General features: G+C 40.4%; 1 protein-coding gene and 1 pseudogene across 4 annotated transcripts in view; both read right to left on the reverse strand.

Annotated features, from left to right (window-relative positions):
- CUNH1orf21 (chromosome unknown C1orf21 homolog) overlaps positions 1 to 19,874 on the reverse strand; it is a 227,089-nt gene that overhangs the window by 50,389 nt on the left and 156,826 nt on the right. The gene's annotated exons all lie outside the window — the stretch shown is intronic.
- On the reverse strand, positions 14,211 to 17,438 carry LOC114898264 (annotated as a pseudogene).

The following is a 19,874-nucleotide window of genomic DNA, read 5'->3' on the forward strand; positions in this document are numbered from 1 at the left end:
ATAAACATTTAGGAGTGGTGATCTCCACATTGTTCACCACTTACTGCATGGTTCTTTCAAAATCACTGTTAAAAGGTTGTTTACAATGACACAGTGATTTTTTTCTCACCTAGAAGCAAAACTGATTCTGTCAGAAGATCTCTAAAAGCATCTAAAGTGATCCCTAACTAATAAAGTCAAGTGTTTTAGGCTAATATGTCTCTCTCAAACTTCGCGTTTAAAACAACAAGAGAGCCCTGTACCACGTGACTCAAATACAAGGTGGCATCACTTTTCTGAAGGATAATTTAAAAAAACAAAACAAACAACCCTGTTTGTACCCTGGCATATACCACAGCACTGTGGAAATACCACGTGAAGGCGATTTAAAGGATATCTTTGACCAAAATCCAAGGTTTCCTGCATTAAAGACTTTATGGGATACTGACATAAAATCTCAAATGTGAACCGATATTTTATAAGTTGCCCAAGGTCAGAGTGTTATTGGCTGAAAGGGGATAAGAACTCCGCGTATACATCTTTCAATAAGTATTTCACATTCTTAAAAAAGCCAAATCTATATGAATTAAAGAAGGTGGGAGTAAGCGAAGCTCACGCAACCTCAAACTTCCCCTTTATGTTCTAATACCTAAAGATGAGGCACAGGCCTGGAAGGCACATACAATTTTAAAGACACAGGCAAGAACCTTGGCAATCCTCCCATGGCCATGACTGAGAAATAGCATCTGCACCTCCCAGACCAAAGCAAGTCAAGGCCAGGCCAGTAACGAGAGGGGAGGGAGGCCTTGAGTAAACAAGAGGGAACAGAGGGAGCAGGTACAACTGGTAAGAACAGTCATCAGTGAGTGTCTGTCCAAAGGCACTCAAACTTAAATTTTTAAAAATGGTTATTTACGCACATAATACACACATCCAGCGGTATGCTGGAGCTGGCTCCTACTAGGGAGTGCCAACTGTTAAATATTCAGGAATTCTGTGAGTGAACTGCTGGTGGTTTGAAATCAGCCTTTGTGGGTGTATTTACACTATGGAAATTCACAAATGGTATAAATCAGGACTTTTTTCACCCAGAGACCTGGTTTACCAGCACTGTGTGTGTGTGTGCATGTGTGTGTATGTGTGTGTATTTTCCCCCTAAAATAAATACACTTTATATGTGGTCAAGAGGAAACTCCAATCCAGTGGAATGTTTTAGATGGACCAGACTGGAGTGTCATCATGCTACTTTTTAAAAATTGGGTTAAGAGGACCTAAGTTCTTGGCTTTCCTAGGACAATGCCATGGCCTTCTCCACAGCATACAACCTCTTCCTGCACTGATGGCAGTGAGATCCTTCTCCACCCCTATCTCCCTGTTCTGTCACCTTGGGTCCCAATCTCCAATTACCACCTAAGCAAGACCCGTTTCTATCATCATTATGTCTTGTAGAAAGCTCTACTTGCCCTCCCCCAAATCAGGCAGCTGTCTATTCAGGAATTTTCTCTGAGAGAACACTTTAACCTGGATATGAATTAGTGTTCTCTGTTTAACCTTCTAAAGAAAAGTTCAGTCTCCAACGAAGTGTGAGGCAAATGACAGAATTTAGCTAATGCATGTACAATAGGACATTCAACCCTGCTCTAGAAAATTCTTACACTTCCATTCAATGACTGAGGAGGATGGAAATGCGAGACAAGTGGCAATGGGAACTGCTGCTTCCCTGTCCAAATGAATGGACCACCACCTAGTCTTCTGCTTCTGTGTCTTCCAGACAACTCCAAATCTATCTGGAGACCATGAACAGGAGCTGCAGAAGCAAGTCAAGTTGCATGGTATACTGCAACAGCCTTGTGAAGAAAGGCCAAAAGGCCAAAGAAAACACCATGACGACACCCTCACCCTTCTGGGTGGAAGCACTTCCTCTCTCAGTGTTGCTGGCACAGACTTCTGTGACGGCGCCTTGGCTTACCTGTTCACACATCTCTCTCTTCTTACCACACGAGTTCTAAATGCTTCAACCTAATAGAATGTAAGCCCTTTGCTGGTGTCTTGTCTATCCTTGCATGCAGTAAGTGACAGTGGTAGGTGTTCAATAAAGATCTGTTTTAGGAAAGAATGAATGAACATTTGTCCTCCTTTGTTTGTGTGCTACACTGTTTCACAACATTAATCCCACTCAGAATATGAGGCTGGGCCCTGAAAAGGCAGGAGGATCTCGGGAATGAACTTTGGAGCGGGGGCATGGGGCTGGGGGGACCAAAGGGAAGAAGGAATGGTGCTTTTATTGTAGTTTTCACTAAAATTGTGGTTGGGGCCCCATGGGAGAAAAGAGCAAGGGATAACACCTGTCTGAGCACATGGGCATCATCACTTTTAAGAAGCTGAGTTGTAAGAACCTCAGGAGTTTAAAAACAAATAGTTCATTACTTATTTCAAAGAAGGATAAAGAGCTTAACATATGTCATTTCACTCTAAATACCTTTGAAATATTTTCACCATAAACCTTTTGGGTACCAACACATGTCAGCTGTTACTCTCTTAATTATAATACTGATCATGTCACGTAAGACCTACAAAATGCACAGCAAACTAGAGTAGTCAAATTCATGGAGACAGAAAGCACAGGGTTGTTGCCAGGGGCTAGGGGGAGGGGAGAATGGGGAGTTAAGTGTTTAACAGGTACAGAGTTTCGGTTTTGCGAGATGAAAAAAGTTCTGGAAATAGATGATGGTGATGGTTGCACAAAAATGTGAGTGCATTTAATGCCACTGAACTATCCACTTAAAAATAGTTAAAACAGCTAACTTTAAGTATCTTTTACCCAATTGAAAAAAATGCACAGCCAAGTTTGGAGGGAGTTCTCACCTCCAGCTGCCCCCAAACTTCTATAAAAGATTTTCCTGTTTGCTTCATCAAATCTATTTTATGTTCTCTCCTTATTTTTATACACTTCAAAATCAACATTAAACAGAAAACAGATTTATGTACCAAGATCTGTTAAAATACTTCCTTGTACATTTATATATAGTCTGCAATCTCAAAGGGCAACTGGTATGTCACATAATCCACTGAAAAACAATGCATCTGCCAGTTTGGCCGCACTGGGAAAAACTACACATCCTATAGAAGTTCAGCTATGCAGAAATTTTAACATGTGTTATTTCACACATGCAGAACATTTTTTCTTTGGCCACACAGTGCAGCTTGTGGGATCTTAGTTCCCCGATGACCAGGGATCAAATCTGCGCCCCCTGCAGTGGAAGTGAGGAGTCTTAACCACTGGACCACCAGGGAAGTCCCACACACAGGCAGAACATTTTAAATGCCCTTGGACTTTGAGAACTCAGAGCAAACTAACTTTTTTTGTTTGTTTGTTTTTGCGGTACACGGGCCTCTCACTGCTGTGGCCTCTCCTGCTGCAGAGCACAGGCTCCGGACGCGCAGGCTCAGCGGCCATGGCTCACGGGCCCAGCCGCTCGGCGGCATGTGGGATCTTCCCGGACCGGGGCATGAACCCATGTCCCCTGCATCGGCAGGTGGACTCTCAACCACTGCGCCACCAGGGAAGCCCTGAGAGCAAACTAACTTTGTGAAAGGCCTGTAGGTCTTGGTTTGTTTATGATTCCAATGCCAATCAACTTTAGGGGGAAACATAACTTTCCAGGGAAAGGCAATAAAGCCAGACTAAAAACTGACAGCAGTTGAGAGGGAACTAGAATGAGTGTAATGATCTTACTGGGGAAGCACCAAACAGAGTTCAGAAAAGAGGCGCATGGTGAGGTTTGGAGAATTGGGCCTCTAGATGTGGCCATATCTTCAAAATCCAGACTGTGCCACGTACTGTGTAAATTTTGTACGTAAAAATTCTTAGAGCCTCAGTTACTTTCTCTGCAAAATGGGGTAACAGAATGTCTTTCATAAAGCACTAGTGTCCCATGAAATGAGATTAAATATGATAATGCAAGCATCTGGAACATGGTAGATATTGGATCATTTTTTATTACTTTTTATCTTCATGATTTAAAGTTATTTATTACTACAGATACATTTTTTTATAATTATAGTAGTATGCATGTACACTTCTGAAAAGTAACCAGGTCAGCCTCAAAGACTTGTTCTGAAACACTTTTTGGCCTGATACTGTGGGGTATTTGGGAGCAAGGAAGCCGTGTCTAAAGGTGGTCTAATTTGTCCCCTTTACATTGGCGGTAACCATGGTCTAGAGAGATCAGAGGATTTCATGAAGGTCATAATATTAGTGGCAGAATTAAAAACCTGTCCTTTAATCCAGGGTTTCTTCCTCTCTGCTGTGGAACTTCCACAAGTGGCAGAGTTATAAAAGCAGGTGAATGTTCAAATCATATCTTCTAATTCTGGAAGTAGGTGAAACAAGTGGAAGGTGACTTGCTCTGTCCTGTGATGGCTGAATGAGTAACGATGCCAGCTGACAGTCACTGAGTGCCAGCTAGGTATGAGGTATACCTGAGGACAAATCCAGGGGTACGCTTGGAACATGCTAGGATTGAAGCAATGAATGGATCCTAAAACCTAAACAAACATACCTAAGAGGCCTGAATGGCACAAGCAAATGATCTGCCTCATGTACACCCCACTATGATGCACCCACGAGGGACTGTGGTCTGGGATCCCTGACTCTCTGTCCCAGTGAAGCGTGGGATGCTAGTCAGCCGACTGGAAGCCCCGTGCACACAGGCTGGGCATGTGGACTGTGGGCTTCAGGGATACGACAGGACTTTTTAGCTCAATAACCTCCAAGGGCAGCGTCCTTGGATCTATTTACTTGGGCTGGTAGGGATCCCAGAGAAGGCGCATCTCATCTCATCTTGGAGAGTCTAAACCTCCTTGCCAGCACCCTGGGAGCCAGATAGGGGAAGACAACCAAGGACCTTGGCATTCAGAATGCAGACTTTCACTTAAAAGCCCTGATTTCATTTTGGCATCCTAGCCCTCAATAGTGCCCGGCTGGAAGGAATGTAGAAGGGGACCTGGGAGTCTGCTTTTTACACTGACTTTCAATGAATCCTCTTGTTTTCAGCCCCACTTTCCCCTCCATTTCCAGAGATATCTCTGCTAGCAATTCCTGAGCCTTTCATTCATTCTACAGTGTAACTGGCTTTCTTGGGTTTGCTAAGTCAGTTTCCTGACTTAGCTTTCCATCTTACAGAATGTTGATATTTTTTCCTGTTCTTAGTCATAGAGGATTATTGCTATTCTGTAGAGTTCTTTAACTGTTGCTTTATCAGTGTTTCAGAAGGAAATAATGGGTAACAGCTATGATCCACCTGTCCTACCTAGTCTAATGTAGGCACCTTGCATACGTTGTCTAACTCAACAACTCTATGAAGTAGTTGTTATTATCATGCCCATTTAGAGGTGATGAATTGAGTTTCAGCAACTTGCCCAAGGACTCTCAGAGGGTTTGAACTCAGGTCTTTCTGATGTCAGGGCCCAAACTGTAGATCATGACCACATCCAAGCATTCATGGTGAAATAATGATAACAATGACCGTCGATCATCACTGAGCACTCATCAGGAGCTAGGTTTCCAAAGTGTTTGTATTAACTGTGGCAGCTCCCTGAGACAGGTACTATTACTATTAACCCATTTTACACAGGAGGAAACTAAGTCATGGAGCGGTTAAGGAGCCTGCCCAAGATCACAAAACTCAGAGAGTCTGGCTCCAGAGGCTGTGTTCTTAACACTTACCAAAGGCAATTAAACATACTACGTCTACCTTGTGGATTTCCACGATCTGCTTTAGGAAGCTCCCCCAGCTATGCTTTTCCTCTTTCCTAGATGACTGACTCCAAAAGAAAACAAAAATCTCTTTACATCAGCCAACCAAAGCAGAGACAATGAATAGAAGACAGCCACAGTTAAAGTAAAATCATTTTGAAAATATTTGCACAAGAAATTATTCTACTAGATTACACTATCCTCTGTTTATAGTTACCTTCAGACATTCAATTCAGGAATAATGTGAAGAATGCGCCAATATAACTAGACATGTATAAAAGACATATACTTTTTAGATAGGGCATGAGAACTAGAATTTGCTTCCTAGACTGACAGCCTAAAATTATATATGCTAGGGGGTGCTGCTGAACAAGTTTAGGGTTTGCGTCCATTTGGTGTTCTTAGATTTGCATGCAGTAGTGCTATGGGCTTGTAATTTCTAATTAAAGTCTGTTTAACCTCAGTCTGGTAACTGTTAACCAACACAATATTTCAATGCAGAAGAAATTTTAAAATAAGTTATATTCTTTATATGTACAGTTAGCTCTTATTCATGGCAGAAGCATTAATCACCCATTATTTTCTTTTCCATTTGTATGTCCAAGAACTCAATTAAAAGATAATGAGATGTAGGTGTTAAACCAAAAGAAGGTGGAAATGTCTCTAGGGCATTACGCATGGTGTAAAGACTTGTGTCTTGGGGTAGTTAATGGAATCTGTGAGCTAAAGGAAGCACAAGATCAAATTAGTGGAACCAAAACACCAGAAATCAGGAAATCTTAGTTCTAACTACCTTGGCTCCACAATTAAGCTAAATGAGCTAAATACTTGTTAAATAAATCATGATGCAGGAAATACACAGGATTAGGAAGGTTAGCAAGCACAGCAGTGCTTGTGCTGAACTGATACAATTTTGGCCACATGAGCTCAGGTCTAAAATAGAAAATGTGATGTAGTTAATTAAACACATAAAAGGCCAAAGGGCATGCAGAACCACCCCCAAAGGCCACACAATTAGGAATTAAACATATGTATAGATAGATATCCTTCTCTGAACTTTCAATTGTGGTCTAAAACATTATTTATTCTAGACTTGTGCCAAGTTCTACACAAAATAATTCTAGTAGTGGATGTTTAAATTTTTTTGAATGAATAACAATTATCTATTAACTCCAGCACATCACTCCCCCTTATGGAGTAAATGAATTGTTCTGATATTTTATGCAGCTGCTAGAGCAGTGCTAGGCAAAAGGAACCCAATGAACACTTGCTGATGGACAAATTGTATGGACAGAAATGTGGGCTAGTTCCTATGGAATTTATCCACGTTGATGGGAGCATTCCTACAGTTCAGGGAGAGCTATTACTCTATCACTGCGGTTTAAAGTTGGCAGTGAACAGCCTAACACCCTTTTGCTAAAAGGACCATTTATTTACCTTCTTGGAAATTACTAAGACAAATGTAATTTTTTTTTCCTTTCGGTTCTCAAGATAATTACTGCTCCTGATCAGAAGACCTGACAGATTTTAGAGCACTGAGGCCAAGTGGTTTTTCCTGCTAGACACAAAACCACGTGAGATACTCCATGTACTAGTATTTTAAAACTATTTAGTTTGTGCTTGAAAATAGCTTCCAGCAGCATACACAACACACAGGTCCTTTTTCAGTTGGCAACTCTGAAGCTACTATTCTGGAATATAGACTAAAAAAAGAAAACTCGAAAAGGCTTTTAGTGGGTGAAAACTGATTCTAGGGTGATTTTTTAAAAAAAGAAACTGGGGGAAATACCCAAGTGTCATATTTTAAAACATCCTAAAAATATATCTATTAATAGGCAACATCGGACTTTTGGAACCAAAAGTTACTTCTCGGGGAGCAATTTCAAGAATTTAGGAGAGAAAACATTTTGAATATGATATTGGGACTAAGACAAGTGATCTGATTATGTCCTATAACTAACACATCTATTGATCCCAAAATGCCAAACTGTGGCTTCATCTTGTCATTGAATGTGTGCTGTCACCTGGGTAACATCTTATCAGACCAAGGGCCTATAGTATAGCCCTGCTCAAGGTGGTTTGGCAAGGTTTACCGCGGATCTGCACTCCCTACCCCTGCAGCCATGGAAATTGGGGGGCGCACTCATGTGTCTTTGAGGAGAGCAGAGGGTTTGGAGATGGAGCCAGCTCTGAATTACATGAAAGTGCCTTCTTGTTCTGCACTGGTAGACTCCCCTTGGACTAGGCAAACCCACTGCCCGGCAATGTATTCTAAATATGGTAAATGTTCTTGTCAAGATGATCTCCACTAAAATTGGATTAGTCCACAAAGGCTGGAAATGATCTCTACTTAAAAGATTTCTCACAGAGAACAAAAATAGCACTGCAAACAAGCAATGCTTAACAAAATTAAGGAAATAAATGTTTTTCAAAAGGCCCTTAAGCAAATCAGAGGGCATCGTTTACAGAGACAACTGAAGCACTAATTAAAAATAATTCCCGTTTATTCATTAAAACAGGCAATGTAAAAGCTGCCCTTAGTCACCATCTCTTTAATCTACAATCAAAGTTCATTCAAGGTAAAGAGAAGAATTAATGTCACGGGGGCATCTTTGCCAGGGACTGGCTCCTTTTAGAGGTGGTGAGCCAGGGATCACAGCATTGTATTTGAGGATTCTGGAGGTCATGACTTGTTGGTCTGGGGTGTCTGGAGTTGATGGTGGGGAAGAGGTTGGTTGCACCAGCTAGGATCTCCTTTACCTGCAGAAAAGACACCTAACAAAGACTCTTTCAGCTGGGTTCTCCAGAAAGGGGGGTTACTGTAATACTTGAAAGGAAAAAGCCTGAATTTCCTTAAAAGTATTCTAACCTGCCTTTTCTTTTGGCTCGCATGAACCAGTGTAGCTTTGCTATCATTGAAGAGAAATACTACTAGAAACTCTGAGCTTATACACATCAGAGAATCTTATACATTCTAATAGGTTAATGTAACAGGTTTTTCATTTCTAGGTTTGCAAAAATCTTTCACGTCCTTTCTTCGGTTCTTAGAAGCTCCAAACCTGAATTACTCTTCAATTTCATCTTTATTCTCCTTTATTTACTCCTTTGAGCAAAATACTCCAATATCTATTAGGCACTAATGTGACAAGCACAGTGCTATACTGTCTCCTAAGGCAAAGCAAACAGAATCTTCTTTTTTGGCCTCTTCAACTAAGCAGGAAACGTGAAGAATCATGATTGTTTAATGTATGTCTACCCTGTATCAGGCAACTTACATGAATTCTCACTAACCCTTTAAAGCACTTGGCATTTGACTGACTGCCTGCTACATCAAGTACATGCCAGGGACTCCTTATCCACATGTTACACAGAAGGAAATCCAAGCTCAGAAAATAGTAAGCATGTTCACAGAACTAGGTACTGGCAGAGTCTGAGCTCTCACCAGTCAGACTGACTCTCGCCCCTCCTCTCTCTGCTACTCCAGGGTTCCACCTACAGAGGCAGCATTACCCACAAGCAGTGACTGTGCACTAGCTCTTGCCAGGCACTGTCCACAGGTTTTATGTGTGTTAATTGATTTAACACACTCAACAATTCTATGAGGAAATAACTGCTATTATTACAGTCACCATTTCATATGAAGAAGCAGAGAGCTTAAGATCCTGGCCTCAGCTCACACAAAGCATCTGACAACCCAGCAACCAGAGGGTACAAGCCTGGTGATTGGGAGTTTTCTCCCCTCACAGGGGTGGCAGCTGGCCGCCAAAGGACCCTGTGTTGGGGGTACTGGAGAGAGGTCCCTGTACTGCAGTAGATGGTTACACTTGACCTCAGCCTGTCTTCCTGCTAGATGCTTCTGTATATTTTGACTTTGGAATTCCTGGCATAGAAAATGGATGTTAAAAAAAAAAAATCCTAGTGGCTATCCCAGGAAATAAAAGAAAAAATCTACAACTTGTCACCTTGCCAAGATCAAATGTTCGGTGAGCCTGAGTGAAATTAGCAGTCATTATTCACACAAAGCAGGGCCACAGAAATCATTTATTGATGAACGTTAAGGACTGTGTTCTGCGACACACGTGCTGAAAGCTTCTTATTGGTGAGTGTTGGGGAAGCTGTGAAGTGGTAGCTGAAGAGGAAAACAGAAAGCTAAGGGGAAAACTGTAAGCTAAGCTTCCACTTTAATGACTGCTAATGAATTAGTGAGAAGGGAAGGAAGAGGAGACAGGAAATGGGCTGGAACGGCCTGGCCCTGGGCACTGCAGCCAGCGGCCCTTAGCTCTTAGCATTCCGAAAACCAAGCGGGTAAAGCAGGACATGTGTTAGATTTTGTATATAGACCTATGCCTGAATTCGTTTAACAAACAGGGGCTTATCCTGATGTCCTTTTAGGACAACTGCACGTTGGTGAAGTTCCACTGCAATTCCCCACTTCATGAGTGAATGGCTGTACCCAAATCACAGTGGGGTTATTGAAAACAATGTTCCTCACTCAGAACATTCTGTGGTAGTACTGCCAAGCTACTGGTGGTGGTTTTTTAAAGTTAAAACAAAATTACTTTAAAATAATCCAAACTAATATATAATCAATGAGCACCAGAATTAATCTAAATACTTCCTAAGTGGAGATTAAAACTGCATGGGAATGATGTTGCAAATGGGGCTTCTTAGGCTAACTCAATACTATAAGAACAATAATAGATCAATTCATGACCCCCAAACTGATATTCTTGAGAGTCAGGGGGCCAAGGCATTTGGTTAAGAATTCCAATTGGAGAGTGCAAAGATGGGAGCAGAGGGCAGCTCACATACATGCCAAAAAAAAAAAAAAATCAGTGATAATTCATAAACTGATGTAATGTTTGTCTATGAGGAGAAACTACTGTTTGAAGCAAGAGAAAGGCTGATAGAAAAAAAAAACCACTAACATTTTCGGGAACAGAGTGGGAGGGGAGATGACAAAAGGTTAGCAAATCTTGTGATGCTCAGGCCACTTTTATCACAGTGACTCAGTTGAACAAAAAAAAGAAATAGATTTTCTAAGCCAAGACAGTCTTCCATTCATCTCTTCCTTTCTAATATTATAGCCATCTTCCTTAATAGTAAGGACCATGTTTTTACAAAGCGTGGAGTATGGTTTTTCCCCATAGGAAAGGTCTGGTCCTGTTGGGCCCTGTCACTATTCCAGGATTTCTAAGGCTGGTTCTGTCTTCCCTTCCTTCATCTTCTTCAACATACTAAATTGTTTCAAAATAAAACATAATAGCCTTTTCCGGTTAAAAGCATTATATGGGTACACAAACCTGAAAAAATAGTGAGCAGTGGTCACAGTGGTGGTGATGGTGGAAGCTTCCTTCTTTCTTGTTTTCTTTAAATAAATAGGGGGTAGTCCCCCGATTCCCTTTCTTTGGGTTGGCCTAGCCTCTGGCAGAAGGCCCCTGCCCTCTCCTCTGCCCAGATCCACGAGAGGCACCAGCCTTCTTAGAACAAAGCCTCCTTTACTAGCAGAGGCTCTGTGACTCTCTGCGCTGGAAGCTAGAACAGGTTTCTGGATACGCTTTAAGTTGCAAGAAGCATGCATGGAACAAGGTCATGCCTGTCAACAGGCACTGCATGTTCCTTTTCTTAGGTCGGGAGACTCAAATCCTACCACTGTGGCTGACCTACCCCACGGCTTATCCAGCTCTCACCTGCCTTGGTTTATTTGTCCAAGAAGCCAAATAAAACTCCGTGAGAATATATACTATGGTGAACATTGTGAATGTCTGTGTGTGAATGTGTGTGTGTGTGTGTGTGTGTGTGTGTGCTGGGGAGTGAAGGAGTGGGGTGGGCAATTACTAATAAGAAATACCATTTCTTACATATCTTTCTAGAGTACAGTCCAAAATGAAGCAGAAAGGAAGCAGCTAAGCTTTATCACCCTCTAGCAGCCATCCTAGCCGGGGCTAAAGTGAGTTCATCTCAGGGGTCCATTGTATCCAGATGGCCTGGAGGGTCAGCGGGCCGTTCCACACAGTGACAATCTGCAGGAGGTACCACGTGGCCTGCAGGGAAGTTATTTCTCCTGCAGGAGGCTTGTTAGCTAATGCCTCAGTGTTGAAGTGGAGCTGTGATGAATTTTTCCTCACTCAGGACTTCTGATTGAGTCAAGCCTCCCACCCGCCTCACAATAATCTCTCCCCTTAGTCCCAATCCCTGCCCTAGAGATAAAAATAGAAAGGGAGGTTTCACCAGAACCTGAAAGAATTCAGGAGCACAAGGTAGCTCTGGTCCAGAACTTTGGGATAGGAAGGTAACAGGTGTCTCTGCATGTGGGTGTGAGTGTGTGTGCACTCATTCCCACACCAGCAGAGAAGACTCACAGAACAGTTCCACGAAATGGTGGACTTTGGTGAGGATTCTTCCATAATGAAAGAAGCAGCCTCTGGCTGTGGACATCAGTGCCCTCTGCTTGGGCCCTGAGGGGCTGTGTAGGTGCAGGAAGCAGCAGCAGCTCACGGGGGCTTTGCCTGGCACTGATGGCTTCCTGGGTTTAGGGCTCCAGCAGCAGGTCCCACAGGAAGTCAGAGCAGACTGAGGGGTAGGGGGAACGGTGGTGTCACATGGTAGTGTTGGGAAAAGTCACCCATCAGGTATCTCCTGGAAAGCCCTGGTACAGCTTAGAAACCTAAAAATGGTGGGGGGGGGGGAGAGTCTTCTGCTCCAACATAGCAGATAGAGGCAGAGAAATTCATTCATCCATCTATTCATTCATTCATTCTGCATAAATGGAACCGAGTAGCTCTGAGCAAGCACGGGAAAAAAAAAAGACAAAAACCTGGTCCCCTAACAGAACTTTCATTGTAGTGAAGCAAGGGGCAATGCAAATGAGCAAACACATGGATAATATCAAGTCAGGTAGTGAGAAGTAGTAAGAAGAAAATACAACAGGATAATAGAGAGTGGGGGGTTGGTGGAGAAGACTACTCTTTAGCTAGAGGTTGCAGTCTCCAGAGTTAGAAAAAATGTTTATGTTGTTCTTAGACATACACACATAACATAGACTTTTGAATTTAATAGTAAACAATAAAAAAGCTTCAATTTTTGTGTCCATTTCCAACCATCACAATTTAAAGAATTTATTATAGGCCAATTTAAGTTACAAGAAGTGATTAAGGGACTGTTCATAATTTTTATTATACATAGATTTTATTTTATAAATTATGATACAAAGGAAGTGGACCATAAAGGTTAAAAATCTTTGCTATACATGGACTTCCTTGAATTGATGTGTTTTATTCATTGGATGAGTGAATGAATGAATGAATGAATGACGCATGATAGCCCGGTTAAGCAGACAGGTTCAAAGCCATCACTTATTAACTTGACTTTGAAACCTCTATTTCTGAAAAGAGGAGCAAAAACCATAAACATAGAATTGTGAGGATAAGACAGCGCCTTTAGAGTGTGTAGCACAGAGCTAGGCAAACAGTAAACGGACACTGACTTTTTTTGATTTAAGAATAAACAGCAGGATGTTATTTCTGTGAATTCTAAACTATCAATAGTTTTTTAAAATAAAAATTTATTTAAAGACAGACTGTGAAATAACTACTGAGCCTAGGATTATTAATAGAAATCCAGAAGTCATTCTCAAGAAAAAAAATGGCATTAGTTTATTTCTCTTGGATTTATTTTTAAAGCTAACTGTTCTTTCCTAACCTAAAATAATAAAATACATCTTCCTTCATCCTGGTACCTGTGAAAAGTCACATCCAGATTGCATGAAGAATCAAGGAGATATACACAGCAGGCTTCGGGCTCTCTGCACATGTATGAATAGAGATTTGAGATCTGAATGTACAGTGGACATTTTCTAAGTACTATGATGAGTACCAGGCATGGACCTAGATCTTTAGAGATGGATTCACTAATTTAATCCTTTTAAACTAATATGCCAGGAATATATGGAAACAACTCTCCTGAACAGGTATGTCCCTTCTCTAGGCCAAATGATAAAAATGTCTATTTTACTTTTGATACAAATATCAAATACGTCATTGTTGTTGTTTTTCTGATAACCAAAGTAACATTTTCTTTTCTTTTTTTGAAATATTCCCAAATTTCAGCCATTTATTTTTTTTCATCTTTTAATTCCTATGGGGTTCATCAATTCTTTATCAGTTAACATTCTCATTGACAAAGACCAATTTATGTTAACTATAGTTATATATAACATATCAAGGGAGTACATGGGAAAATCAGAACACAAGACTTCATCAGCTAAATAGAGTTCAACTCAGTTTGCTGTTATGGAGACAAACAAGATAAATACATTGAAGCATAAACAAAATATTAATGCTCAGAATAACAGCATTCCAGAAGAAAACGGAAAGCTGAAGATACAATAAATGTCTCTAATTTACAATATGTATAATTATATAATTTATTAAAATCAACACAATTCATGTACAAAATATTAACATGGCAGCCATTAAGTTTGTTAAGCACTTCAAATACTGAAATGTTAAAACAGTAAAATTACACTAAGCACCTTTTGCATCAAGGGATCTAACCTAGCTCACTAGCTCAGGCTGAACATTCACTCCGAAGTATTTCTTCAGGCATGCAAAAAACAGGGCTAACAGGTTTCATCTGTTCTTCTCCCAAAGGTGACAATCCAGCAATTCCAAATAGAGTATGAAAAGGATCTACCATATCTCCTGGCCTGTCCGCATCCTCCCGTTTCTTCATCTTGACATGCTAAAATGAAACTGCGCAGTTTCTCTCTGTCAATCTAATGAAGGCTTCCAATTATCTTTAGGGAGGCCAACACCCACCACGAATAGCATACATCTGGTAACTTCTCTGGCCTTCCATTGAGTCTACCTGATGGAAGCTGTCGTTCACAAAGCCACCAACCAAGTAAATCAGAATTTACTCGAAGCAACTGACTAGTAATAGCCAGGAATCCTGCCCAGCATGGGATTCAGAACCTGGCCTGCAACCAAATCCACCATCAAAGTTCATACATGATAAAACAAATTCGATTGCCTTTTCCACATTAATAGCATCCAGCTTCCCCAATAGAGCCAAAGTTGTCACCGCACAAAAGGAGAATCTTGTGTCGATTTCTCCCTATTATATAAAAGTAGATTTTCACATCCCATGAAGCAGCTGGACTCTCCTGCCTGCACTGCATTCAGCCCTTATCTTTTAGACTGGCCCCCTCTGTTCCAGTACTCCTGTACGCTGATATAACTAGCACAGTGCATGCTGGAACTTCCAGCAGACCATCAACTCCAGTTAGACCAGCTGCTTAGTGGGACCCCAGATATCTCCAGCGAAAGAACCATCTTCTTTCTGTAGACTCTGAACATATTCCACAACTTTATTTACATCAATAACATTACTACTACTATCATAGAGAGTAAGAATCTGGACAGCACTAAGAGTGTACAAAAGATGAGGATCATGTCCAATACTAGCACTTATTCCACCACACTCGTGTTGACAAGACTTAATAAATGTCAGAATTTCTTCTCTATTCATGCGATGTAGCTGTCCCATGAGATCCATTACAGTATAGATGCCACTCATTCTCAAATATTCAGACATACAGTATTCGTAATCATCTTTCTTTGAGCCATAGGATGCTATATAATCTGCATGCTTCTCCACTAACAGGGTGTCGGGTGCATCTGACTTGATAATAACATCCTTCTGCGGTGTGCCCATGTCTGAGGCCGAAAAGAGGTAACATTTTCATTGTAGGAAATAAATACCTTGCCCTACCAAGTGCCTTAACAATTCGGAATATTTTCTTTGTTGGTTTTACATCTCTTTGTTTCTGTTTTTTTCTCTCTCTCTTCTGTTTATCTACAAAATTGGAATTATGTAAATAACATTCTTTGAACAAATGATTTTTAATGGCTTACACTATTTCATTTACTTCATTATATGGATAAACTATCAAGCAACCATTAGGTAATATTGGGGATTTAGGTTTTTTCCAGATTTCTACCATTATACATAATGCTACAATAGCTATCTTTATACATATCTTTGACAGCCTTTTTCTTCGAAGAATTATTTGATCAATTTGAACACGAGCACCTATTTTCATGGCTTAAAATATTTTCATCCGGAAAGGCTGTAACAATTTACACTCTCAGCAGAAGGATATGAGTGTCTAGCCCACTCTACCCTTGCCAGAATTGACAGCATGATTTTAAAAACACCAAAAAAAAGGCATAAAAAATGTCAATTTCCTAGAGCCAAAAATGTATCTTATTGTTTTCTTAAATCTGCTCCCCTGCTTTTTTTTTTTGCTACTAATAAGGTTAATCTTCTTTTTCCATGTATACTACACTATTTTTTTTTCTTCTCGTTTTTTTTTTTGCAAACTGTCTATTCATGTCCTCTGCCCATTTGAAAAACTGGATTGTTCAGGATATCCTTATTATCTGACAAAACCCCTTTCTATGTTAAAGATATTTAATATTTTGGGGGTAATATTTGTTGCAATTTTTTTTTTTTTTTTTTACTGGGTGGTATTTATCTTTTAAACGTTTACTGTATTTTTTGTTCTAAGGAGTTTCAAATTTGCATATATTAGGCATGCATTATCCCTGCCCTGCTCTGAGCCCTTTTCTGTCCAACTCACATTCTCTTCTCAGAGAACTTGCTCCTGTCCAGAGAAGGCAGTGGGTCCTCCCTCCTGCTGGCCTTGGTTGGAATAGCTGGTCCAGGGTGGAACAGCTAGCCAGAAAGAAGCAGGCATTGGTTGTGTAACTGAGCCCGGGTCCAGTGCTCAGATCCCTGGTCCTTCTAGAGTAGCTTCTCTGTCTTAGCCTTGGGAAGGCCCAGCCCAATCACTGTCCTTCCCTGTGGATTAATCCAAGATCCCTTTCTAGTAAACCCTCCATTTACTTGTGGTATTCTTGGTTTAGCTCCTCACACTCATAACTATTATATCTTTAATGAAACATGGTGAAATAAAGTAATTCTTTCACTTGTGGTTTCTTCCACTGCTCTTACATTTCAAAATATGTCCCCATCCCAGTATTGGTTAAATAGTCACCTATTTTTTTCTCCTAGATTAAAAAAAAATTTTTTTTTAAACCCCACATAATTCTCTGTTTCTCTGGAGTGTATTTTGGTATGTGGTTTGCTGAATAATCCATTTCTTCCCCTACTGGTTTGCTGTGTTCCAAGTGATCACCAACTTTGTGTGTGTGTGTGTGTGTGTGTGTGTGTGTGTGTATATGTGCCTTTCTGTGTATTTCAGGGCTATTTATTCTGTTGCATTGATTCTTATGCCTGCAGTACATTGTTTTAATTATTGCAGATTTACTATATATTTTGATATTTGAGATACCAAGTTCCTTTTCGTTGCTCTTTTAAAATTTTTCATAGCCACCCTGTCCAGAATTATTTGGGTTATCAGAATATATCTTTTGTGGGGGGCTGTGGGGTGGCGGTAATGGGGAGATGTTGGTCAAGGGGACAAACTCTCAGTTGGAAGATGAACAAGTTCTGGGGATCTACTGTTCAGCATGGCGGCTATAGTGAATACTACTATACAATAGAGTACTGTATACTCGAAATTTGCTAAGAGAGTAGTTCTTAAGTGTTCTCACTACAAAAAAAAAAGTAACTGTGAGGTGATGGATGTATTAATTAACTTGACTGTGGTATTTCACAATGGATACATATATTAAATCACCTTGTATACCTAAGTATAGACACATCAAATATACGTCAACAGAGCTGAAAAAATCCATTAAAAAATACATGTCCTGGTCTTTCATCATGTCACTGACTAGACTAGACTATCTCAAGCTCTCAACAGCCAGTTACGGTTTAACCAAGTCCAATAAGTCCATCTTCACAAAACTAGAAGAAACCTGACTTCTGGACGGCCAGGTTTACTGCCACAAATTCTGCTCATCAGTCCTGCAGATTAAATCCAGAAGGTAGCTAAGAGAGATTTAGGTAGCAAACGTGCTGTGGGCAGCATTACAATTTGCCTCTTTTTTAAAAGTTGGGTGAAGAAAATTGGGTAGTCGACAAAATTAAAACAAATTAATGTACTTTCCTTTCAAAAGGTTTTTAAAAACAGACGTTAACAGGCCTTACAATCTGATCTAGCACAAAATGCTTTCCTTGATATTTAAATCTTTTTGATACTTAAACATCTATTTATACCATTTGTTTTTACACAACAACATACAATAGTTACTGGTACATTAAGGAAAAATAACCATTAACATCTCCAATCAACTACTACATTTTGCTTTTTAACTATCATTCTAAAGGCACTTGCTATATATAATTAGATTTTTTGGTGACGTATATACTTATCTAAAATTAGCACTATATGAATACATAAAACAGAATAATTTTGGGACTTTACTGATAAATTTTTCATTAGAAGGAAAAGTGATGGACTAGGGAAAAAACACCTGCCAGGAACGTCCCAGAACTGCCTAGTTGGCAGTACCATCCCTGCTGCTCCACACCTGAATTTCTACACATCACAAAAGCAATCAAACAAAAAGGCCGACAAAGATATTATTTTACATGCAGAGAATGGGTAGGGAGTCCAATGTTATTTCCTTAACAGAAAAAGAGAGACTAAAATATTTTAAAATGCAACAACTAAAATGGCATAAATGTTAGTATATATGATACTTTCCCTGACTTTATATATTTAATACATATATTTAAATACAGGTTTATTATATTTTAAAACACTGCTGTTAACAGAGAAAACAAAAGGCAAAGAAAACAGATTTGAGGATTTTAAGTGATTTCTTAGTGATTCTACTTTATCAATTTAAAAGCAGAGTACCCTAAACAAGGCCTCACACTTTTTAGTATATAACTAGAGGGAAAAGAATAAGTCCTTTCCTTAACTGAGATTTTCACCTACTTTACCTACATCATCACTATTATTAAACCATTTTGCAGATAATGAAACTGAGGCTCAGAAGTTACTATTCTAAGGTTACACAGCTAGGGGACTGAGCAGGATTTAAGCCTTGAGCTCAAGTGCTTTCCACCACATGGGGTTCAGAACCTTTTTGTGCCATGGACCCCTCTGGCAGTCTGGTAAAGCCAATGTACCTTTTCTTGGAATTGTGTTCTGAGATTCCTAAAATAAACACATGGGGTTATAAAGGACAAAAATTATAACAAAATAGAGTTATCAAAATATTTTTAGGAAAAAAATATGTGATATAGCAATATATATTCTTTATTAATGTATTAAATAAGAAGATACACTATAGGATCTGATAACTATGGTAATTTTGAAGCAGTGATGAGCGTTAATATTTCAACGACTTTAACAGATAATAATATCTACAATAACTTTAAAGTACTATGAAAACATCTGATTTCTATTGTTGAAAAGTCACAGGTAGTGCTACTGGTTTGTTGCCTACGTTCATAATTACTGTGTTGTTTTCCTAGACACCTTATTTCCTTCTCCAAAGGAATGTACCCTACCTATTTGTCCTAATCAGAAATCTAAATTTTCGTCAGAGGTTAGTGAAAATAAAGATGTTAATTTGTTTCCCTCAACCATGTCATAGACTTCCTGAATTCTGTCTACAGACCCCTTAGGAACTGGTTAAGTACTCAACATAGATTCCACGTATGCAGCACAAAGACACCTACAACGAAACTGTGATGAGGGTGAGTCAAACAAATGAACGTCCCCACCAGAACACTGAGCAGGGTCAGGCAGTATAGGTTGCCGGCCCACTTCTTTCAGGGCCAATGTAACCAGCCTCGCCTTCCCGACTAGCGTGGGCTTGTGCGTGCACATGGGTGTCTGTGTGTGTGTGAGTGTATGTGTGTTGCAGATGGGAGATGTGAGTTACTACACTTCCAAGAGGCACCTTTACTGTCCTGCCTGACCAGTGTCTGGTACCCGCCGACTCTTTCCTTCACAGTGTGCAGCTGAGGTACCACCACCAGAAGGTGTCAGCAGGTCTTTGGGAAGCACACCCTATTAGGGTACCTGGAGGAGGAGGAGGGAGGAGGGAGGAGGGAGGAGGGAGGAGGGAGGGGGGAGGAGGGGGGGGGGAGGGGGTGGTGGGGAGGGGGGGGGGGGGGGGGGGGTGGGGGGGGGGGCGGAGGCGGGGGG

The sequence above is a fragment of the Monodon monoceros genome, unplaced genomic scaffold (assembly GCF_005190385.1).
Source record: "Monodon monoceros isolate NGI ecotype Baffin Bay Population unplaced genomic scaffold, NGI_Narwhal_1 Super_Scaffold_18, whole genome shotgun sequence".
Classification (NCBI taxonomy): domain Eukaryota; kingdom Metazoa; phylum Chordata; class Mammalia; order Artiodactyla; family Monodontidae; genus Monodon; species Monodon monoceros.